The sequence below is a fragment of the Meleagris gallopavo genome, chromosome 3 (genome assembly GCF_905368555.1).
Source record: "Meleagris gallopavo chromosome 3, MGAL_WU_HG_1.1, whole genome shotgun sequence".
Lineage (NCBI taxonomy): Eukaryota > Metazoa > Chordata > Aves > Galliformes > Phasianidae > Meleagris > Meleagris gallopavo.
The window spans coordinates 50478028-50494042 of NC_139406.1; positions in this window are offsets into that span (position 1 = coordinate 50478028).

Consider the following 16015-nt stretch of genomic DNA (forward strand, 5'->3'; position numbering starts at 1 on the left):
TCTTAAAACTTGTTTAGTGTCTAAATAGGCTCCTAAATCTAGATTGTGAGCACTTAGAAATAAAGAAAAAAGGGAGAAATGTTTCCTGAGGTGGTCACATTCTTGTGGTTTTTACAAATGCAAATGCTACCAGAGGGGAGCTGTGTTTTGCACCTTCCCAGTTCGAGTGCTCCACTTCAGACAACCAAGCATAGAGCTGTAGTGAAACTTGAGGGCATAGTGTCACTTGGCACTTTCCTTCCTTCTTGCCCTTGGAAACACTATGAAAATACTGTAAAAGATAGAAGCAAGCAGCTTTATGACTGCATCACAGCTTTGTTACAGGAAATGTGTATTTATAAGCACTTATGTTCTCACTGTTTTTTTGTTTTGTTTTGTTTTGTTTTTTGTTTTTTAATAACTTGCAATATTTTTGCTGTTAAATTGTATGCTCCTTTCTAGTTCCTGCCAGATAGTCTGTCTAAATATCCTCGCTTCTCCATAGGAATATGCCACAGCACAGGCAAGGTCTGTGAATTATGATATGTCCTCTCCTTTTTTCACTTGTGATATTTCCTTTCTTTTCATTCCTCTGGAAGAATCTCCCAGCTCAACAACTTTTGTAGAAGGTGTTGACTCATTTGCCATTGTTCATATTCAACAAACTGTACAGTGTTCATGCTCCTAGTTGATTTCAGTGGGAAATTCGGAAAGTAAATAAGAGTTAGGTATACTCTCCTGGACCCAGAGACCAATGCAATACATCTCTTCAAGTCAATTAGATGAAAGTTTTTGATATAAGAACAACATAAACTTTTTTACTGTAAAATTTCATTAGCAGACACTGTGGCAGACGTGTGTTCTGACCTGTGTGTTTCAAACACCCATTTTTATCTCATTATTTCATGTTTGGTTTTTGTTTACTCTCTACTTGTATTGTTTGCAACAATAATGATTTGCATTTAATCAAATAATTCTGGTCCAATTCCATTGTATAAATTGATCTTCCAGGTGTTCACACAAAAACCCATTAGTGTCTTTTCTCTCAGCACATCTTGGGGCAGAATATCCCATTACTATGAAAATGGAAATAACCGTATTCCCAGGCAGGTTAAACGTTGCATAACATAACTGACACACTACTAAATGTTAACTCATATTTCCTTACACAATATAATTTATATCAAATATGCAGGACAGCAACTGTCACACATGATATGTGTTAGTTATTTTTTAAGTTTTAGCAGAAATCAATCTAGCTCCATGAGTTGTGAGAGCAGGAACTCCCTCCCCCACCTCTTCCATATGTTCCAACTGAACTGTTACATTCACATGAGCAAAATCCAGCTGGAAATAGAAAACTGAGCCCAGATCCTCCTTTGGCATAAACTAGTAGTTACACTGAAACTAAAGGGCATCCCTTGATGTAAACAAGGGGGAGATATAGCCTTTAAAATTTCACTTGCTTTGTTGTCTGAGGCTCTGAAATAAGAGCATCCCTGCTTTACAGAATACAGGCTCGTTGTTTTAAGAGGTGGAAATGAAAGTGGCTTTTCTCTTTCAGAGAAGTGCAGTGCCAAACCACCTCTGAAAAACTCTTGGTGAAAATTTAAAAAAGTTATTTTTTTAGATCTTTATTGTTTTTTCAGTATCGTTGAGGCAACTCAGGCTAGAATGTTTAGTGTAGAAAATGCAGAATCTCAGCCATTTTTTGTTGAAATCTGGTTGATTTAAGGGCACCATGCAGAAGACAGGGAACAGCAAGAATGGGTAAATGATTCCTGAGGAGCCTGACTGCTTTCTGTGGTGAAATGCCTGACTATGTGGCTAAGTGGAAATCAGTGGATATTGTTTGCCTCACATTTAGCAAAGCTTTTGACATACTCTTTTAGCATGGTAGTGGTTAATATGCCGCCAGTGTGCCCTTGTTGGGATGAAAGCTAGCCCACTTCCTGGGCAAGGGAGCATCCAACAGTTTAAACAAGGTGATTTTCCCCTCTTCTCAGTGCTCACAAACTACACTTGGATTGCTGTGTCCGGTCAAGGGGCACCTAAAAAGAGTTGTCAATAGATGGGAAGGAGTCCACAGGAGGGCTGTGAAGACATTGAGGGGACTGGAGAATGTGACATACAAGGAAAGTCAAAGGGGTTTTATATGTGTGTATCTAATTGCAGTCTTCTATTGCCTGAAGAAGGTTTATAGAGAGCACAGAGCATGACTCCTTTCTGATGTGCACAGAAAGAGGATGAGAGCACTGACAAGTTGCAGAAAGGAAAACCCTTACCATGCTGTTCACAAAGGTGTTGAGATGTGTTCACATTACACAAAGACATATTAGCAAGGTCCATCTTTAGTTGATGATGTGTATCAACTTTCCTTCTGAAAACTACTTTTTGGGAAAAATATAAGAAAAGAGCAAAGGAAGAGGAATAGACAGGAAGAAGTTACAGGGGAAACTGCTCACAGACCAGCTGGGAAAGGAAATGATGAGTGTCTTGAGATGAACATCCTCCTTGTCCTCCACAGCAGGGTTTCCCCACAATAGTTTTCCCACAGTATTTTTCACCAGTTCTTGCACAAGCTTCTTGCTGGTTGTTCCCACTGATGAGACTGGTAGTACTGGCTGTAGCACTCTTTGTTATGGGGCAGGTGTCTCACGCATCTTGGTAGTGATTTCTGCATGCACATTGCTGGCCCCCTAATATAACCCAAAAGCTACAACTGAAGAGGAAAAGGGAGAAAGAAGGGGTGATTTTCACACCAGCAGCAGTCACTTCCCATGAGAGCCTACCACAATGATGATGTTAAAGGTTGCAGGTACATGAGAGAAACAGCTTGAAAAATCAGCATGAGAGTAACAAGGAGGAGGAGCGGTGGCAGAGGCTCTGGAAAATTGCCCTTCCATCTTGGGTTAAAGGCTGTGGAGTTGGGTCAAAAGGCAGTCTATAACAGTGCAGGCAAAAGGCCAAAATGCTAAGATATCTAAAGCAGTGTGCAACAAGGCATGGGAGAAGAATCCTTCACTGTTTTGTCCTTAGAACAGAACCTAAAGAGGATGTGAAATATCTCTCCTTGGAGGCACCCAGGGCTTGACTGGAAAAGGTCCAGAGCAACCCAATCAAATGTGAAGGTAGGCTTCCAACTTGCATTTCCCTATGATTCTCTGTGGATGGTGTTGGGTACCATCAGCACTGTAAATGTATTTCAAGTGTGAAATCTGAAGTCTTAAAATCTTTGTCTAGAAATTGCTATAAGGGGAGAAGACAGATCTCATGTTCACACTAGACATATTTTGATCCACATAGGAAGATGATTAAGGAAAGATGAGTTTAATTGCAGAGTGATTTTTGCCCTTGACATAATTTTTAAATACAGACTTCATATTTTTTACTCTCTTTGGATTGCAACTTATGAAAAATCTAAAAGATGATTCAAGCATAAGTACCAAACACACTGAAGGCTTTGCAGCTATATTTGATTCAATAGTGATTTCAAGGAAATCTATAATAATAAAGCTTTCTTAATGTCACGAAATCTGTTTAATAAGACTGTTCATAAAAATAAAAGTGTTTGCTGATTGAGCTGAATCCCTTCCCAACACTAAAAAGTCATCCATATGTATCAGTTCTTCTGTTTTCTTCCCCAGGCTTTCCATTCTTGGAGAAATCAGCCATGCCTAGGTTTATAAAAATGAACAGGAACAGGTGAGTGAATTTATGTACACTGTGTGTCTTCAGGGAGTTATATAAATAAAATCTGAATTCCTTCTATTTACTGTAAATCAGAGCTCAGATAAATGAGGCCCTGTCCATATTCTGGATGAATTCAGTCAATCCATGTTAGGATCAAATTTAAAAACAGCTTCTAGCATAGTGACCAGCCACTGTGCAACCTAACCAGCTACATTACAAAACAGTTTCATTAGAGTTACAGTTCCTAACCAGCATTTGAGAACTGCAGGGTTTATTTTTATTTGCCCTGGGAGGGAAAGTGAAAGGGTTATGGTACCAATGTCATTGTTGTATGGGTGAGTGGACTGAAAGTCTTTAGTGAGCTGGAAAGTCATGATGGTGTTGCAGTTTTAGTCTATATAAGATGCTGGAGAATTTCCTTTGCAGTGCTAGGTCCAGCTGTTGAGAAAACTAAATGCATATTTTGCCTATTTATAGCAAAGTTTTCATCTTGGCAGCTCAGCCTTAAAGAAAATGTCTTTTTTTTTTTTTTTTTTTTTTTCCCTGTAGCTGATTAGCTCCATGGAACAGTTGAACAGTTGAATGACTGATGGGTACAGACCAAGAATTATCAGAACCATAGTGTTTTCTAGTAGAGGAAATTATTCTGTGCAATTATTTATTTAGAAGACAAAGCGAGGCAGTGGGAGTTTCTATAAATAAACACAAGGAATCCAGACAGACCAAGCCATGGGATATCATAATTCTGTTTTTCCCATGTTTAGAAGGTAGCTAGGGGACAATATCATTTACTCTGATGGAGACCTAGCTGAGTATCTTTGCCAGGGATCACTGGACCAAGGTATGCAGTTGTTAGCCCTATCTAACTTCTGAGATAACTGTGAAGGCTTTCCTGGTTGGTTGCTTCTTAACAGTTTTTTTTTTTTCTTCTTCTTCTCTTTTTCCTTTATGATTAGGTCTTCTGGTTTGCTATATTACAGTAGTACAACAGAATAGATGGGACTATTTCTTTGACAGGAACTAAAAATAATGTAACCCTTAAACTACCAGCACCATTCCTGGACACGCTGGAAGGGTGCCATGGTGTTGCATCTGCTCCATGTTAGCTGGGAATCTGGAAGAACGTCAGCTTTCCCAGATGTCAGGGAACAGGTTTCCAGCAGCTAGTTCAGCAAAGCTCCATAGCCATGAGATGAACACATCATCCAATGTGAAGAGGGACTTGTCAAGTTTAATTAAACCTGCTAATAAATATGGAATACAATAGTAATATGCCTGAGTTTCATGTAAACTCAACAGTATCATGGAAAAAAACAACTCAGAAAGGCCTTTGATACAGGCCAACCAGTGAGTCTGCTAGACCACCACTTACTTAGACGATGAAAGAGAAGGCTGGAGGTAATCTGAAAAGATAGCTTGTTTTGGACCATCTCCTTGATCTAAAATTGGATTAAACATCCTTGTCTTGAATACCAGGAGTCTATCTTGACTATCCAGTTTTTACTGTAAAATAATGCAAAACTGGGGGTACTACAGTAACCACTGACATTTGTTGCTTGTTGCTGTGTGTGCTGCAGTAAGTTTGATGAAAGAACTGAAAATGCAGGAACTGCCCAGCACACACAGTCATGTTTTCCTCTGCTTTTTTTGTCGTTCCAGAGATCAAGAGAAGACTAGCTAATGTATTCTATTGTTAATTTGCCTTTGCAAGATATTGCTCCCTGAGCCTTGAGATAGAAGGGTATATCTTCTGCTAATCCAACCCTCCAGAGGCATTTTAGCAACTAATCTGGTTGGATCAAATAATTCCTGCTGCATATGATTAATTTTGGGCCAATTTAATTTTTATTAGTCATGGGTTTCAGTCACCTACAGTTGCATGACTGTAATCGCCCTTGAGCACGTGGAATTTCTTTGTAGATTTGATTCAAAAATGCATTGGGTAGCCCCACCTCTCTTTCACCTATTTGTGCACTATTAATCTTATTGTGCCTCAATTTGCACCCTTTGAATATAGGTTAGTAAAATAAAATCTTTTCGGCCAAAAATGGTAAGTCAATTTGCTTCCCTAATTGTGGGATTTCTTGAGTGAATTTAGTGCTTTAAGAATGTGGTGCCTATGGCACCCATGAAAGGATTAGTTTATGAAGGCCAGCTCTTAGAAACAGCCCAACAATAGTGCCTTATCCTCGGGATCACTTATCAGTCAAAGGGAGTTTGTTCTCAGGAGGGCCAGAGCCAATGGGTAAACTCCTGTTTATGCTAGCGGAGGAGCTGTCTCAATGTTTGGATAAATTATCACTTTGTATCCTGTTGGAGGTAGAGTTGCATGAGGATCTTAGAGGAGCCTTCGGCTTTTGCTCATGCAGCTTTGGGTCTGCTCAGTCCTGCCCGTGTGAGGGAATAAATCTATTTTCACATGGAGATGTGTAGCTTTATCTTGTGCTTCCCCTTCTGCACACATATTTTGCCTCTGGCTACCTCCATCCCATAAAGCAGGGGGATTCTTCAGTAGTGCATGAGTTTTAGGGGACCTAGCAACTGGGACTTCTCAATGAGGAGGGCAGAAATGGCTCTAATGTGTGCCAGCAGGGATAATGATTTTTCTTCTGTGGACAGTGGAGAGAAAAGTGCCAACTCACTAGCAGCAGTGGTACCACTTCTGGCTGGCACCAGCTAGAGCTGGTTTGTAGCTAACGACCTGGAAGGGCTCCCGGTACCATTACACTGCCCTGCAGGCACCCAGCTGGCTTTCCAGAGGCTGGATGGCATGTGGCTGTGAACGCCGGGTCCTGCAGAGCTGTGCTTGAAGGATTGCTTCATGTGTAACAGGATAGCGTAAGAACAAATGAAGGGAAAGCCACACTATCTCTTTTAATAACATTCTCTCTTTACTAAAATCCCATAGAGATGTAGCAGACAGCAGTGGTATTAATATTATGCGACTTAGCTGATGCTAAGAAGCATTTGGGAAAACTTTGACTGACTGGCTCATGCAGTTGCTAATGAGGATATCTCACTTACAGGGATATGGCAGAATAAAGAGGTTTATTTCTTAGTATGCTCTTGCCCCATCTGAGAGATGAGAGTAATATTCACCTAAATGGGAGGTATGGAGGTTGCAGACCTCAGGCCTGACACAGCCCTGATGTCATGAGGCAGCTAATGATGGCTTCCACTCTACCTGATGATGTGTCTGGATATGGTGATGCTGCAGGGAAGACCTTTTGATGTGTGGTAGAACCCAAGGAGCAACAGCCAAGAGATCACAGCCATGGACTGCAGAGCATAATTTCCCCATGGTCTAAGGCATACAGAGTGGCTCCCTGTTCAAAACCGTCTCCCACATGAAAGCATAGAAGGATTGTTCAGTTTTGGGACAAGAAAAGTTTCAGCATGTAGCTCTGCTTGGCTCTGCGAAAGCGACACGTCACCCACAGTACGCTTGAGAATTCTGTCTGATGTGCATTTCTTCCGTTAGACACCTACTTCTCTGTGGCTTTTCTGGGAGGAAATAGTTTTGCTTTTGTCAAAGCACAGGAAAAGGAATTTATTTTTTTGTTTATGTTTTTCTGGGCTGTGCTTCTTTTTCCTCTCACAATGGAGGTGTGTGAATAGAGATAATGTGGACAGATTGATATGCAGTAAATGAATCTCATGGCAGCTTCTGTGATAAACCTGTTTGGAATGTCTTCATTATTTCACAAAATAATTTCAACCACAAGACACATGGGTACAGTGACTTATTACATTTTGGACTCCAATAAACTTTGGATTCCAAAATAGATATAGTCACTCTGAAACCAAATGTGTGAATTTTTCAGAATTATTCCCAACCATGGAGTGTGTTTGGAAAGGTACAGTTCTTAATATTATGTTTTGCTTAATACAGCTAAATTCTCATATTGCTGTTGTGGGAACTAACATGACACAAGGCTTAGTCCTGCTGAAGTTAATGAAGCTCTTTGTGGACTACTAAACATGATCAAAACTATTTTCATCCTGGTGTAATGCCTAAATGCCGCAATCATTGCTCAGAATGCACACCTTTCACTACATCTCCCTCAGCTGTTTTGAAAAACAGTTATTAAGGACTGTCTTTAGGGATCTATATTTTTACCATCCAAAGAAAAAATGCAGTGGAAACCCAGCTGTAAACTTCAGGGTTAAAACATTTGCTGCAATCCTGGTCATGCCCTTTGTGGTATCTTTCAGAAGGAGGCTAAGCATAACTGGAAAACCATAAGTACAGTTTATATGCATTTTAAATGGGCTGAGCTAACATTCAATTTAATTGGAAGGAGTCCTGAATGCAAAGCAAAGCCTTCCCACACTGTAGAAATCCATATGTTAAAGTACTTCCTTTTTTTAGAATTTCACAGTGCTATAGCCAAATGTTGCTAGAACAAGGTCCCTATGCTGTCCTGTTTTGAAAATAAACAAATTGACAAATCTGTTCTTTGTGCTGCAGCCACTGGTTCCTTGGTATATTTGCAAATACAGAAACGTAAAGCTGAATAATCCGCTTCTCTCAAGACTGCACATTAGGCAATTAAGGGGGTATGTTTGCAGGAAGGCACACTGGGCATTAGGCACACAACTATTAGCAATAATAAGAATTGGGCATTTAATTCCCTTCATAGGGATGAAAATGCATCTCTGCTGTTTAATGCAAGCCAGCGTAGTATTATGTGATAAACACAGATCAATAGAAAAGAATTTTTAAATTTAGAATGCTGTTCCTCCACCACAGAATTGGCAATAGAGACAGTTTCCCAGTAATAGAACCAGTCTACCTCCACAGAAACAGGAGCAGTTATCTGAGGAAGTAGCAACAATGTCATTTATTTTAATGAGGCTTGTTCTCCAACAAATGCTGTTTCTGCACTCTCAGGAAGGTTCCAGTAATGCTATTAAAAAAAAAAAAAAAAGGAGCCCTATCAAATTCTGAAACGCTTCTCTGTTTACATAAGCCCAGAGCTTTGCATGCAGCAGAGCCCCCTATGCAGGTAGCAGCAGGGTTACCTAACTAGGTGTACCAGGGCTTATTACAAAGTCTATCCTTGTTGTGTATGAAAATCAATTCAGCTCTTTAGCCCAGCTGATAAACGGACCGTCTGTATCTTTAGGTGATTCATCTGTGTGACGAATGCTAAAATATCCAGATTCAGTTTTCTCCAAATGCATATATTATAAAACCATTGTCTCTGTGACACTAGGGTTTCATTCTGCTTGGCCTTTCCATGGTATTATGCTATACACCCCTTTGGCTTGCCAGTTGCAGCACTGACCAGGGGGAAGAACCCAACAAATTGGCTTTGCTGCAGGGTTTGCCAGTGGGAGTCCAGGGAGAAAACCAAGCTGAAACTGGCACGCACGCTGCATTTACTTTAAGCTTGTATTTCAGCCGCCTAGCAAACCCAATGGGAAACTTAATTTCTAAACATGAACATTATTGAATTTCAGCAGCTATATTTAGGTCAGCCTCTTCATGCCAAAATTATTAGGCTTTACTAGGAAAAAAATACATTACCGGCTAGAAACATGTGAGCACTACTTGTGTTAAATGGCATAACTGTATATTAATGCACTTTTACCCAAATCTGAAGATCCAGTGTCTGCTTCTGACATCACGAAAAACCAGAGAAGCTTGTATCTGGATGTTTTACAAGTATTTTCTTTATCGGGCAATCACTCAATCTGGCTCAGACAGATATTTCTGTTGGGGAAATGCTCTTTACCATTTTTTCCTATGCCTTTGCTGCTCCTTTCTTTGTGCTAGTGCAGGTGTTACAGTGAAGGAGAGTTTGCTGAAGAAAATGATCCGGGAAAAATACCATGCAGAAAAAGGTGAGGAGAATTCAGAGAATTTAAACATTTGGAGGCAGAAGAAAAAATATGCAATGCTACAGAACCAGTGTAAGCATGTGGTGAAAATTTGATGTTCTTTTAGCAGGCATGTTTTTTTGAGCATGCTACTTGGAGTTTCACTTATCGCAATGAGTTATCTTGCCTTGTCAGATACAAGGCTGTGGGTTTATTATAGATTAACTTGTGACATTTTTAACTTTCCTGAAGCAGTTTTGAAATGTGAGTTAGAGTAAAAGCCTGGACTGGTTTTGGTTTCTTTTTTTTTTTTTTTTTCTTTTTTTTTCTTTTTCTCTCCACGAAGTGGTAATTGACAAAAAAGAGGTTGATGAGTAAAAGAAGTTCTGGACCTTTCACTGAGGATTAAACCCTATTCATAAATGAACTTCATGCCAGGCAGATGGGCATGTTGTGTTTTATGAAACAGAAAGGGTGGGCAATGCTGTCACAGATCAAAATGGAGCTGCAGCTCAGCAGCAACGCGCTGCCCCCCTGTACACCAGCAGCACTCATGCTCAATGCCTCAACAGAAGAAGTAATCAAAGCTGGTAAAATCAGAAAGGTGCAGAAGTTTCATGCAAAATAAACTAAATGACATCTATTAATGTTTGCATTTAATGTAGACGTCAGTTCACTGTAGTGCAGGATAAGGTTCAGAATCTGTATAGTGTTTTTCTGGACTTCCCTTTAGAAGAAACCATCTAAGATAAAATATTATTGAAAAATCTGTGGTAAAAATGGCTATCAGTTGCCCTTTCACCTTGTTATTTCTCTTTACCGAACATCAAGAGAAGGTGATAATATATCTTTCTGTCAAAAATACTCTATTATGCTTGCCTTTTCATGACTAAACTGCATTTTATAAATGAAAGCCATGCTAAATAGTAAGTCCCAATTCCACATGCCATGCAATGAAACCTTTTTATTGTGTTACAACACCTGTTTGTAAAAGGACAAGGTAAAGTGTTCTGAGTTGTAGTCTAAGCATACATTCTTTGAACAAAAAGGGGAAAAAAATGTTAATAACAGGTTTCTTTAATTAAAAGCATGTCTTTATTTGACATAGTCTATAAATTTTTCTAAGGTAAACTACTGTCCAATAGGACAGGTTAAGCTAAAGTTATCCATGTAGTACTGGCAGCGTATGCTGTCACTGCTTCCTGAATTAAAAATATCAAGTATGCAATACATAATTTTAAATATGAAGAATAAAATACAGATCCCTTTGAAGTCAGTGGAAGATTTCTCAGAAAACATTAAGTCAGCAAAGATGCTATGAAGGATAAGCAAAGCCCACTTAATGGCCTAGATATCTAATAAAGGGCAATGGTTTAATGCAAAAGCCATTCCTATTTCCTATAGGAACATCAGACAGTTCATATCTAATCAGAGGCAGTGTTACCAAAATTACGTGTCTGGTCAGGTATGTCAGGGGACATAATGTAAAATACAGATCCTGCTGCTCAATTCTGGCAAGGTGTCTACTGCTGTGATATTACCCACAGGAATTACAGAGCCCAAATTATGGTCCTGAGCAGACACATATCATAGACTCTTCAGAAGCGGTTGGTATAAGCCAGTCAATGCAACAAAATGAAGTGAATTATCCTTCAAAAATAAAGAACCGATCAGATTCTTCAAATGCCATGAGCCTAAAAACAAATCTCTTACCCCAGGCTGAAAATGATCCTATCTAACTTTATAATTCCTCTAAGTTAAACTAGCCACATGCTTACTGCTAAGCTCAAAATTGTCTGCAGTATCAAACATATGTTAAATCGCGTGTCTGATTCCTTGCAACAAATCTGTAACTCAGAAGAGCACCAAAAAGCTGTCCTGAAATTTCTACGTAACTATTGGCAATCGAAAACAAGCTGTGACTGCATTGCTGAAATTTTGGTGACCCAGGAACATTTTGTAAGAAATGTGTTTGTATGGAAAACCACTAAACCCAAGAAAGAGAGGAAATCTCTGCTTTCAGTGAAAATTTTACTCTTCTGCAAAAAGCAAAAGCTATAATGGAAATTACTTTGCTCACCACAGAAATATAGTCACCTCCGAGTAACTATTTTTGGAAATTCCTTGTTATAGCTGTAATTGACAGACTGTGAAGCATTGCTTCTTTTGAACATGTTGAACCTTAGTCATCTCTTTTTTTGGATTTTGTGAAAATACAACATTAAGTATGGTTATTTAAGCAGGTACCCCATTTAGAAGTGAAATGATTTATGGCATATTGAGGAAATAAAATGCAGGTCACACTGTGGAGGACTATGCTGATTTCTTTACAGATGACTGTTTTCAGCATGTAATATTAGGGACCCAGTTAATTTACAGCTTAAATTTTCACTCGTGGATTCTTGATTTAAGTAACTATGTTTCTCCTGGATACAGTCACGTAATGCTTGGTTTCTATACAAGTGGGCAGGTAAAGCTCTGCTATGACACTAGGGAAGAACCCAAGTGAAATTTCCTGTAAACTATCAGTCACTCTACAGACTTACCAGCTACTTCTGATAGAAATCCTGCCGCTGGTTAAAATGAGTGAAGTTCGACCAAGTGCACTCCAGGGCAGTCACGCAGTGCCGAGCTTACCCTCTTGTAATCAGCTGTTAGCTATCATCCCCCTGTTTTTCTCATTACTTTACACCTTCTTAATCAACTTGGCATAAAGAGGTCAGGAATTCTTGCTGCAGGTTTAATTCAGCGACGCTTCTTTATCTCTTACCTGTCCCAAGTCCTATCCAATTCTCTCTTGCTTTTCCATATGTTGTGTTCTCGCTACAATCACTTCTGTTTGATTACAACTACAAAGCCTTGATCGTAGTTCCTCACCCACGAGAGAGCTCCAGGACTCAGGAGATTAGGGTCTTGTTCGAAATACTGCCAAAAACATTGTGACCTCAGACAACTCATTCTGGAGGCACGCTCTGATGCTAGCAGAAGCACTGGATGTTCATTTACTCCAAGAGTAAAGAGTAAATAGAAATGGGGAAAATGAATCCTTTTGCATGTTACCTGCCAAAATACACAGGTTTTAGCCCGGATTTTTTCTTTTACTCTTGTGGGTGTCTGGAGGTGTGTGTCTGTTAATGACTATGCTGTGGTTGCTGATGAGCTTTGTGTGACAATGATGGCTCCCTCAGACAGCTCTGGTAGGTGCAAATAGGCTACTGATGTTATCTCATTAACAACAGGCCGTGATCTCTGGGTTTCCTTCTTGCAGATGTGGTTTGGTTTTCACAGGCTTTGTCTATTCAATAGGGTTTATCTTATGCCTTTAGTGAAACCCGTGTTTTATAATTGTAGGATTACACAGAGTAATTGTGAGATTCCCTGCTGCCCCAAGGGAATTCAGCTGCCTTTCCCACTGGCTAGGAGGAGATGAGTTTTCTAGTGGCGTTCGTACCAGCCTAGGAACCGAGGAGCCCAGCTTTCACTCCCAGCTGTGTCAGTGATTTACTTAAGGATTTCTCAGTGCCTCAGTCTTGGTAGAATAATGGTGTTACTCGCCTTTTGATAGGAGGGCTAGGAAAATCCTGGGATTGTTTGCTGCTTCAATTAAAGATAAGGTTGCTCCCGCTTTCTGAGAGCAAGTTGTCATTCAACTAATTTGATGAACAGTAGCTGGAAACACGTTACTGGTAGAGAAAGCCACGGCTTGTGCCTTTGTCCACACTAGGGGAAAAAATGAGGGAACAACAACTGTTTTTCAAAAGCTATTCCCTTTGTAAATAGAATTTGCTAAGGCTATAGTGAGACTGTTGAGTATATAAACTAAGGAGAAAAGATAATTCCCCAAAATGTTGAGAAATCACTTGTGTATTTCAGGAGCTCTATATGTGAGTATATGTAGATTGCTCTAAAAGAGCACTAGAAACTACAGAGATAATTTCTTGTATAAGTTTCATATTTAACAAAAAAAAAAAAAAAAAAAGAAGAAGAATCTGAAAATCACTGAATTTTGGTTATGTGAGACACATAGCTTGCTCCAAAAGTAGTGCATCCTATTTATTTCCATGGAAACTACAGTAGCTACAAAGAGAACAATAACTCTAGTTGGTAGAGCAAAATCTCAACTATGAAACATTCTTTCTCAACATAGTCACCACTGTTAGTTATGCATTTTCACCAGTGATGAACAAGAGCCTGCCTGCCACACTCATAAAAATCTGCTCCAGTGGAAGTGATCTACTATTTCATAGCTGCTATGATGGTATTGTTGCTAGGAAAACATGGACAAAATATGGACAAGCAGTCCAAATTTCCTCAGCCCAAACACATGGAAGTTAGAAGGTGCCAAATCTGGGCTATATGATGAGTGTGATAGGGCAGTCCAGCCAAGCCGGCAATGTGCTTAATGGTCTTCAAACTGGTATGGGACCTGGTGTTATTGTGTTGCAAGAGAAAAGTTGTCTTCTCCTGACTCTGGAAGTTCAAGCCTTCAGCTTAGTCAGAGTCATGATGGAGCAGTCAGAATTAATGGATTGTCTGGGTTCCAGTAAATTCAGAAGGATCACCCCTTTCCTATTCCAAAAGAGGACATGCCACTTTACCAACTGAGTGCTGTGTCTTGAATTTTTTCTTTGTTGAGGAATTCACATGTTGTAATGCCATGGACTGACATTTTGACTCTGGTTTGTCATGTTGACATCACAACTTGTCACCGATAATGATGTGATCCAGGAAACTGTCACCTTCACCCTCATACTGGTTCAATAGGTCCTGACAAACATGTATACAATATTCCTTCTGTTCCTATGTGAGTATTTATGGGACCCACCTGGAGTAAATTTTGCAATATTTTAACACTGCCACCACTGCCATTTCCAATGTTTTGAAGCTGATATTCAGCTCCATACACAGATGTAATCCACTGATTCGTGTGGATGAGCTGATTGAGACATTCTTCATTTCATGATGTGACAGCTGTGCCTCACTGTCCAGAATGTTATTTGTCTTTCATATCACTGTCACCACTGTTGAAACACACCACCCACTGCCTCACTGTTTGGTCTTCATAAACTTTCACCAAGCACCAATGAACATCAGTGGGTGCAGTTTTTTTCCACATGGAGGAATTCAGTAGCACACCTTTGCTTCATACACATTTCCATGTCAGACTGCTCCTCTGCTGCTATTTGTCCCATAGCAACAACATGTAATGGAATATTGGTGGGAAGGTTCAGCCTCTACTGCCATACCACCATCAACATCCACCTCTGACATCACGGACCAACATTATAAAATAGGAGGCATTACTTTCAGAGCAGCCCTTGTATAAAAATAATGCGTGTGACTCTATATACGCACACACTCATGATGTACACAGGTGTATGATTAGAACCCCATCAACTCTTCCTCTGTGCACCAAAACGACACTGCAGAGTGTCCCTTTCACAAGCTATTTTATCTTACCAAACATTCACACCTCCAAATGACCAGTTTTAGTGTATAGTCTTTTCACAAAGTATGATGAAGTAAGTATCAGAGGCCACTTAACTGATCAAGCTATCAAGTTACACGTACACTGCTGCATCACGTATATTTACACAGCAGACATTGTTCCACCTTTGTGGGTTTTTTTGTTTGTTTGTTTGTTTTTTTACTTTTTTTCCTTTTTTTTCCCCACTCTGCAGCAGCAGCTCAGATTGCAACAGCCAGTGCAGGTGGTTGGCATTGTGAAATACAAAATAAAAAAACCTACAGCTCCATGGAAGATATCCTGCAACACCAGCCATTTTCTGCCTATCACTGTGTCATCTGAGCCATCCTTAGTTCATTTGCTCATTGATGTTATTTTTTTCAGTGCCTGTGAAACCAGGAATGGCACACAGCATGCTTGGGTTTTGGCCAGGTTCCTGCTGAGATAGTAGAATGGAAAGAAAATAAAAAGTACACTGACCCAATTTATCCAACTAAATGTATTGGGCCATGACAATAAATGCTATGAACATGTTTATCTTCAAATCATTTTTCAGGTGAAACAGTTTAGGACAATATATTATAAATGGACTTGAAGATCAGGGACTAGAGACTTCTCATCAGGATGTCTATTAACTTCAAAGGGTGCTTTATGTTCCATGCATCAAATATTTAAAAGAAGACTTTAAAAAACAAAACAAAACAAAACATTTTTCCACTTAATTTCATTTCACTGAAAGTTTATGTCCACTTTTCTTGTACCTGTTTTAATCAAAAAGAACACAAATGAATCTATTTTTTCCTTTTCATGCCAGCTACCTACATTTAGGATTTAGGGAGCGTGTGGCCCTTGCTCTCTAGTGTAAGTAGAAATACATCAGGCTGCATCTGCAAGTGCTAAGAAACAGAACAGCACAATAGGTTTGTTTTTCAGATGCAGAGTGGAGGATGCACTTAAAACCAGATTATCATCTAAACTGAACAGCTTGTGCTTAACTTTGGCTCCCCCACACCTGTGCCATTCTTTGTACTATGCCAGGTGATGCCCTGT